Below are 6903 nucleotides of genomic sequence, written 5' to 3'. Positions count from 1 at the left end.
TGAGTAAGATTCAGATAGCAAGGTCGTTTAAATCATTTGTATTTGACGATGTTTCGTCTTGTGAGCTCCACACGTTTGCGGATGGTTCTATGGCGGACGCATGGTCCACCATCTAAATGAGTCTAGAGATGGTAGTTGACTAGTTTATTACCAGGGGTTCCTAGCTATATATGCATATCACAGATAGACACAATATGAGCAAGCACATGCTCGCCACAGTTCCACCAAGGCTTATGGAGCCGTCTTATTCCTTCGGGTAGAAGACTGTCAAGGCCGTATATACGTGAGCTTTGTGGCTGGGCGCGTGTCACCCCTACTAAATCAACGACGATTCCACGCATGGAGTTGGCTGGAGCTCTTTTGGCTGCGACCATCGCCAACCAGGTGACAGTGGAACTGGGTGTTTAGGATCTCTCGCGATATTATTGGACTGACAGTATGGTTGTGCTAGGATACATTAGAAACGAGACCAAGAGGTTCTATTGTAATTCAAGTTAAGGCGAAGACGAGTGTATATCTACTGTGACTTTATTCGAGAAATTCGGCCATTTATAGTTGTTCAATGTACACCAACCAAGAGCAGAGAGCACATTAGACAGTTACAGGCGACGGAACAATCTTTCTAAAACTCTACTCAACCTTTTCATCAAGTGCAGATTCCAATTCCAACAGGTTCCACCTGTTTGTGGCAAATAGAATTATAAAGATTAGAGAGCTCACCCACCCGGAGGATTGGAAGAGGCTTTTGACAAAGGCTGGCAGCCCTTTAGCCAAACTCGATCCTTTCATGGATGAAAACGGTGTTTTGAGAGTTGGTGGGCGTCTACATTGCCTCGTCAATGAAGAAGTACACCCCATCATCCTGCCAAGAATGAGTCGACTCACCAACCTGATTGTAGTCAGTTTTCATCAAGAAGTTGCACACGATGGGCGCGGTGCCACAATCAACGCCACCCGGCAAAGTGGGTTCTGGATCTTGGGCCTTAGCTCGCTTGTGAGAAGCCTTGTGGACAAGTGCCTGAGGTGCCGGATACTTCAAGGACGGACCGAGCAACCCAAAATGGCCGATCATCCTTTGGATAGGTTGCAACAAGCTCCCCCTTTTAGGTTCGTTGGCATTGATTTTTTTGGACCCTTTACCATCACGAACAAGTGCAAGGAAGAGAAACGCTATGGTGTGGTATTCTCTTGTCTTTCTTCGAGGTCAATCCATATAGAGGTGGCCCATTCAATGGGCACGCCCTCCTACATTGGTTCCCCTCAAAGGATGATAGCGCGACGAGGCCCAATACGACTTCTGAGGTCAGATAACAGCCTCAATTTTGTTGGAGGTGAAAGGGAGCTGACTGAAGCCCTTAACGAGATGGACCAAGAAAGGATCGCTACCTACTTGAATGATAGGGGAGCGGATTATCTCGGATGGAAGAGCAATCCACCCACAGCCTCTAATTTCGGAGGCGTGTGGGAGAGACAGATTTGTTCCAATCGCGCGATCTTGGCTGCCCTGATGATGGAGCATGGACGCGTGCTCAATGACGAATCGTTCACAACCCTGATGTGTGAAGTCGAATCTATTGTGAACTCTTGACCGTTAACTGTGGACTGTTTGAGCGACGCCGGGAGTCCCTTGCCCTTGGCCCCGTCCATGCTCCTCACACAAAAAACCCGAGTGATGCTTCCCCCGCCCGGAGAGTTTCAAAGGACCAACGTGTACTCCTGGCGACAATGACGTAGAACTCAGTTTTGGAGGCGTTTTCGGCGGGTGTATCTCGACTCCTTACAAGTCAGACCCAAATGGAACCAAGAACTTGGTAATTTGGGAGTTGGAGATTTAGTCCTTTTGAAAGGGGACAATCTGGCAAGGAACTCCTAGAAATTAGTGGCAATTCGTGAAGTCATCGCTGATAAGGACGGTGTTGTACGGAGTGCACGAGTTCGAGTTGGAGATCAAAACCCCCAAGAGCTGCGAACATTCCGAACTACTGAATATCATCGGCCCGTCAATAAGATGGTCCTGCTCGAAAGAGCCGATGCTGGAGAGATCCCCGACAAGGGAGACCAAAATGAAAGGAAATAAATGGACAATGGGTCAAAACCGCAGCCGGATTTTGATGGGAGCCAAATGAGAGAGCGGACCAATAGATGGCGTTCAAGAAGTCTGCCCGACAAAGCCGTGAGATGATGCCAAATCGATGCGCCCTCCAGCGAGTAAAGATTCCCGCCAAAAAGTACCGGTTGAAAACGGGAAAACAGAGCCCATTGTGTCACGTTGCCTTATTAACGAAAAATACATGATTACGAGCCAAAATCAATGTTCCAGGTTTAATTTCCGGACAATTGACGCGTCTGCGGTATCATCTATGATTAAGTGAAACTGTTCTTTCAGTGTTTTCAACACGAGGGTATTTTCCATTGCATTGTGGTGAAATGAGAATTTCACCTTCAACTGCCCAATACCAATATGGCGAAATCACCAACATTTTGTCCGTAGGAAAATTTTGAAGGCAAAAATCACAATGAAGAGGTAAGAAAGAATGAGCAAGTAGTGACACTTCTGGTATTTAATGTTTTAAACTCTCATTTCAGTCTGATTCAAAGTGGCAGAAGCACGTGCATATCTCTTGTTTTCGACCAAAGTTTCAGTTTGTCAATGCATAACTAATAGAGTGACGTGATATGAAGATCATATCAATGCAAAAATTTGATATGCTCACTTCTTAAGATGTAATGATGCAATAATTAAAGTCTAAACGTATGTCATAGTTAACTATCACCTTTATTGACTCTAAACAACTATACTAAACCAATTGATATGTTCTGCAGGAATCACTGTCTCATCCTAGAATAAGAATAAGAATAGTACTCTGTTTAACACCACTAAAGTGAATGCCTAAAATCAGGAGTATGAAGAATTGGGCCTCAAATTGCCTTGGCCATTGGAATGCATTATGACTTGCACAATACCAAAAAAGAAAATTGTCTTTCAGTAAAAGTTATCAAAGCAGATTTCCCTAGCTATTTGAAGTCCAAGTTATTTCAAAAGAAATACAAATTAGTTTTAACATGCCACTCATACTTTGGGAAGTACATGGTGGGAATTAAGTTCTTCAATCCAACTCTCAACTCTTATTTGTTCAAATTGCAGCTATTCAATTTTTGTATCTTTAAGTTGCTCCCAGACCTCTCAACAAACCTCGAAGATTTACGTACTTGTTTTTGTTAACATATATCAGTGTTTGTGAAAGACAATCAAAGTTACTGATTGTTGATGTTTGTTTAGGAGAATTGCAACAATGAGCTGAAAGGTCTTTGAAAACCCCTATGATCAAGAATTTTCCATGGACAAAGTAAACAAATTTTTAAGTAGCATTCCAGATCAACCCTACATTTCAGGCTTGGCTTGGTCTGCCAACTCAAACTTAGACCAAACAACGTGCAAAGATTGAAAGGTAATGAATAGACAACTTATAACCTTTCATTTCTATAGCACTGGGGATTACATTCCTTGTAGCAGTTAGAAAAGCCCGTGAAAAAACAAATAAAAAAACTAGAAGTAGCTCCTTTAAATTGAAAAAAATGTTCTTTAGCGTCAATAACATAATTACGTAAAAAAACAGTACATAATACCTTCCCCGCCCTAACTTTTACATACTTTTTTTATTGTAGGAGTTATAACGCACCTCATGAATTTGCTGTCATTCGGACATTTAGGCAAGCGCTGGTACCAGCAAACAAACTTGCCTGCCAATGCCAGTGATGCAAAATTGGTGTTTCAAACTGGTTTTAACGAAGGTGACCTTTCCTCATATAGTAATGTGAAAGAAGGGTCAGCTTCTCAAAAACATGTTTGAAGCTCCAAACTTGCATCACTGACACTGGTACCAGCAAACAAAGGTACTGCCAGAGCTTGCCTAAACCTCCCAATAGTTTAACATCATGCTGTTTCCAATTCAATTCATTATTAAATGTTTTCTACTGAGGAAGACTTCATGTGGAAACTGAGAGGCTCATTTTTAATTCATTTACAATTTTGTATGACAGAGTTGCTTTGGATCATTTAGATTTGCTTATAATATCCAAGTGGAAGGGTCAAGTTATTTTTGAAAGCTTAATATTTATTTAAGCTAATTTAAGTAGAAGCTCGTTTTTGGGTAGAGATGAAAGAAGAGTATTGCAAAAAGGGAGATGTTTGTAGCGCAGTTGACTAACGCGTGACCGAGTTGAACTCGGGTCATGGGTTCGATCCCAGGTCTCCCCCTCCCCCCCCCACCCAACCCAACGTATTCTAGTGGATATTCGCCTCGAACGGCGACCCTTGAGCCGAGAACGGGCCCCCAATCTCCAACAAATGACAACGATAAAAACTGTATCATTTTCATGTATCATGAAAGATTGTTTAAAGAAATGTATATCCAATGAGACTTGCTTCTCGCAATAAAGAGTTTTTTTTTTTAATATCATATATTATAGTATGTATATTATAATATCATATTATCTTAGGTATTATGTCTCGCTTTTACAATTGGTAATAAGTGCCCATCAGTGCTACCAGTTGTGGTGATTTATCACCAAACTGGTGATTTTACAAGCAATTTTGGGACAAAATTTTGCGTCTGGCGATTGGTGATTTACTGCAAAAAGAACCTCGAAATCTGGTGATTTTGAAAAATCCGAAAAATCAGAAAAATCCATTTTTGGTTGGCTATGGCTGGCTAAAATAGGAAATATTTTTGAAAAAAGTACACACAGGTATGAAATAGATTGCAAACATATTACAAAACACCTGCTGATGTTTTCCATCAATCTGAAATAGCTCTTTTATCTTTGCAATTTTTTTTTAAGATAATGAACTTCCTCCTTTAAAAATCAGGCACATTTTGACGTGTTCTCATGATTTTTGGGGTAAATGGTCATGAGGTGAATGGTTAGTTTTGGAAAAATTGACTTACCATTACATTTTTGAAACTTAAAAATTTACTTTTCTTAACAAAATTGTTTTGCAATACATTTCTACGCTCTGGCATTATTGTGTCCTAGTTAATGAACTGATATTTATCTTTTTCACAAGATATTAAGATGTGCAAAATACGAATCATTCTAGGGGGTATCATGGACAAGGCAAAATCTGCTGGCAAGGGATGGCAGGTTCAACTCCCAATGCTGAAAGATATCATGATATAATTTTCCTTTTCATCTACGTGTTGCTGGATAGGGAAGTCAAAAGAAGCCCTCACAACCTCCAGAACGTGTTGGAGCCTATGTTTTGGAAAGTTTGTTTGCAAATTTTTGTGCAAATCTCGTCAATTTTTTTGCAAATTTGTTGTCAATAAAGACCACATATATTTGCAAATTTTTGCCGGCCCTATAAATAACAACAAAGGTCATGTGGTGTTTACATTTTAATATTCGGTTATTTTTCGTTTAAGCCCAAAAAAATGGTGATAAAACTGGTAATTTTTGGCAAAAGTTGGGTGATAATTGATCCATTTCATCTGGCAGCACTGGTGCTCATTGAAACCTATATCTTGGGTTTGTCAAGGGAGGAGAGTTTTACTAACACTACTGGAATTTGCATTCTTAGCTTCAAAGAAGAATTAATGATAGAAAATTAGGAACTAAAATAGGGCAATTGTCTTAATAATTCGTAATTATTGATATTTTTATATTTTCCATGAAGAAAGAAGCACTGAAAATGATGTCAAGGGTGCTCTTTCTATCAAACAGAGAGATCTCCTCTTTCCCCTCTATGGGTCACCTTCTTTTTACCGTGCGCCGTCCAGGTCTTCTAGAAATCCATGGTTATGCCAGCTACTACTTCAACCTCTACATTGGTCAAATCAGTCGACTTCTCAACTATTTGAGAAATCTCTTGTTCAAGCAGCACCCTGGTCTGATTGACCCAAATAGCAAAGGCTTATGATAAAGGGCTTATTGACTACAGAAGGGACCTTCCCTGCCAAGACCAAGTCCAAACATTGCCTAGCCTCTTTTCTGACATTTCCATAGATAGCTTCCATCATGAATGCAGAGGAGCTATCAATTAGCAACGAAATCAAGAGACGAAGAAAAGAAAGAAAACTAAAAGGCTTGCAATCTTGTCTTCAGATACAAGAGAATGAAGCAAGATAGGAATAAACTACCTCACATCTAGCTAAACATACAAATCTAAGATGGAGATAGTAAAATAGAAGTAAGGGACAGAGGAAAGTATCTCAAAGCTACCTTAACCATAAGCCGGCCAATTTGGTGGGCGTTTCTCACCTCATGTAGTGTTTCCTCCGTCCTCCTTGGCCGCCACAGCTCCAGCGACAACGAGGTCCATAATGTCCGGCCAAATCTCAGTTACTCTACAAGGGGCGAAAACATTTGTTGTGCATGCAGCAACCCTCTGGAATGCCTCTCCCCTGAGTTAAGAGCCGCTACCAACAACCATGTAGCCACAATGGAGGTCCGCTCGTCTTTAGAACCAAAGCAGTTTTTCAGCCTGATCTAATATTTGCTAGCCTTAGAAACCTTATGTTCTGCTCTTCTTATTCTTTCTTCTGCTTCTTTTTCGGTTTTCCGTGAACTAAATCGGCACGTTTGCCCTGCGCTATATGCAAGTACTTAACTTACTAAGTGTGATTCACTGATAAGTATTGAAGCTAATGAAATATACTTGATTACACAAACTTGATGCGAGTCATGGTATGCGTTGGTCTTGATCGAACTATGTTCAACCTAGCGGTCAATTGGGAACGCTTCAATTCAGCTCAAGCCGTTGTTCACCCGTCGCCTAGCTCCATTCAGCACAAAGAAGAATGGTCGCAACCCAAGGATTTTTCTAACAACCTCCGATGCCGAGGTAGGGAAACGGAATTGTGTTCGATAACATTCTGGTAGACCTGCAGAATCACGGACCTA

The sequence above is a fragment of the Tigriopus californicus genome, chromosome 10 (genome assembly GCF_007210705.1).
Source record: "Tigriopus californicus strain San Diego chromosome 10, Tcal_SD_v2.1, whole genome shotgun sequence".
In the NCBI taxonomy this organism is placed as follows: domain Eukaryota; kingdom Metazoa; phylum Arthropoda; class Copepoda; order Harpacticoida; family Harpacticidae; genus Tigriopus; species Tigriopus californicus.
The sequence above is the reverse complement of the archived record's forward strand: the minus strand, read 5'-3'. Positions refer to the sequence as shown.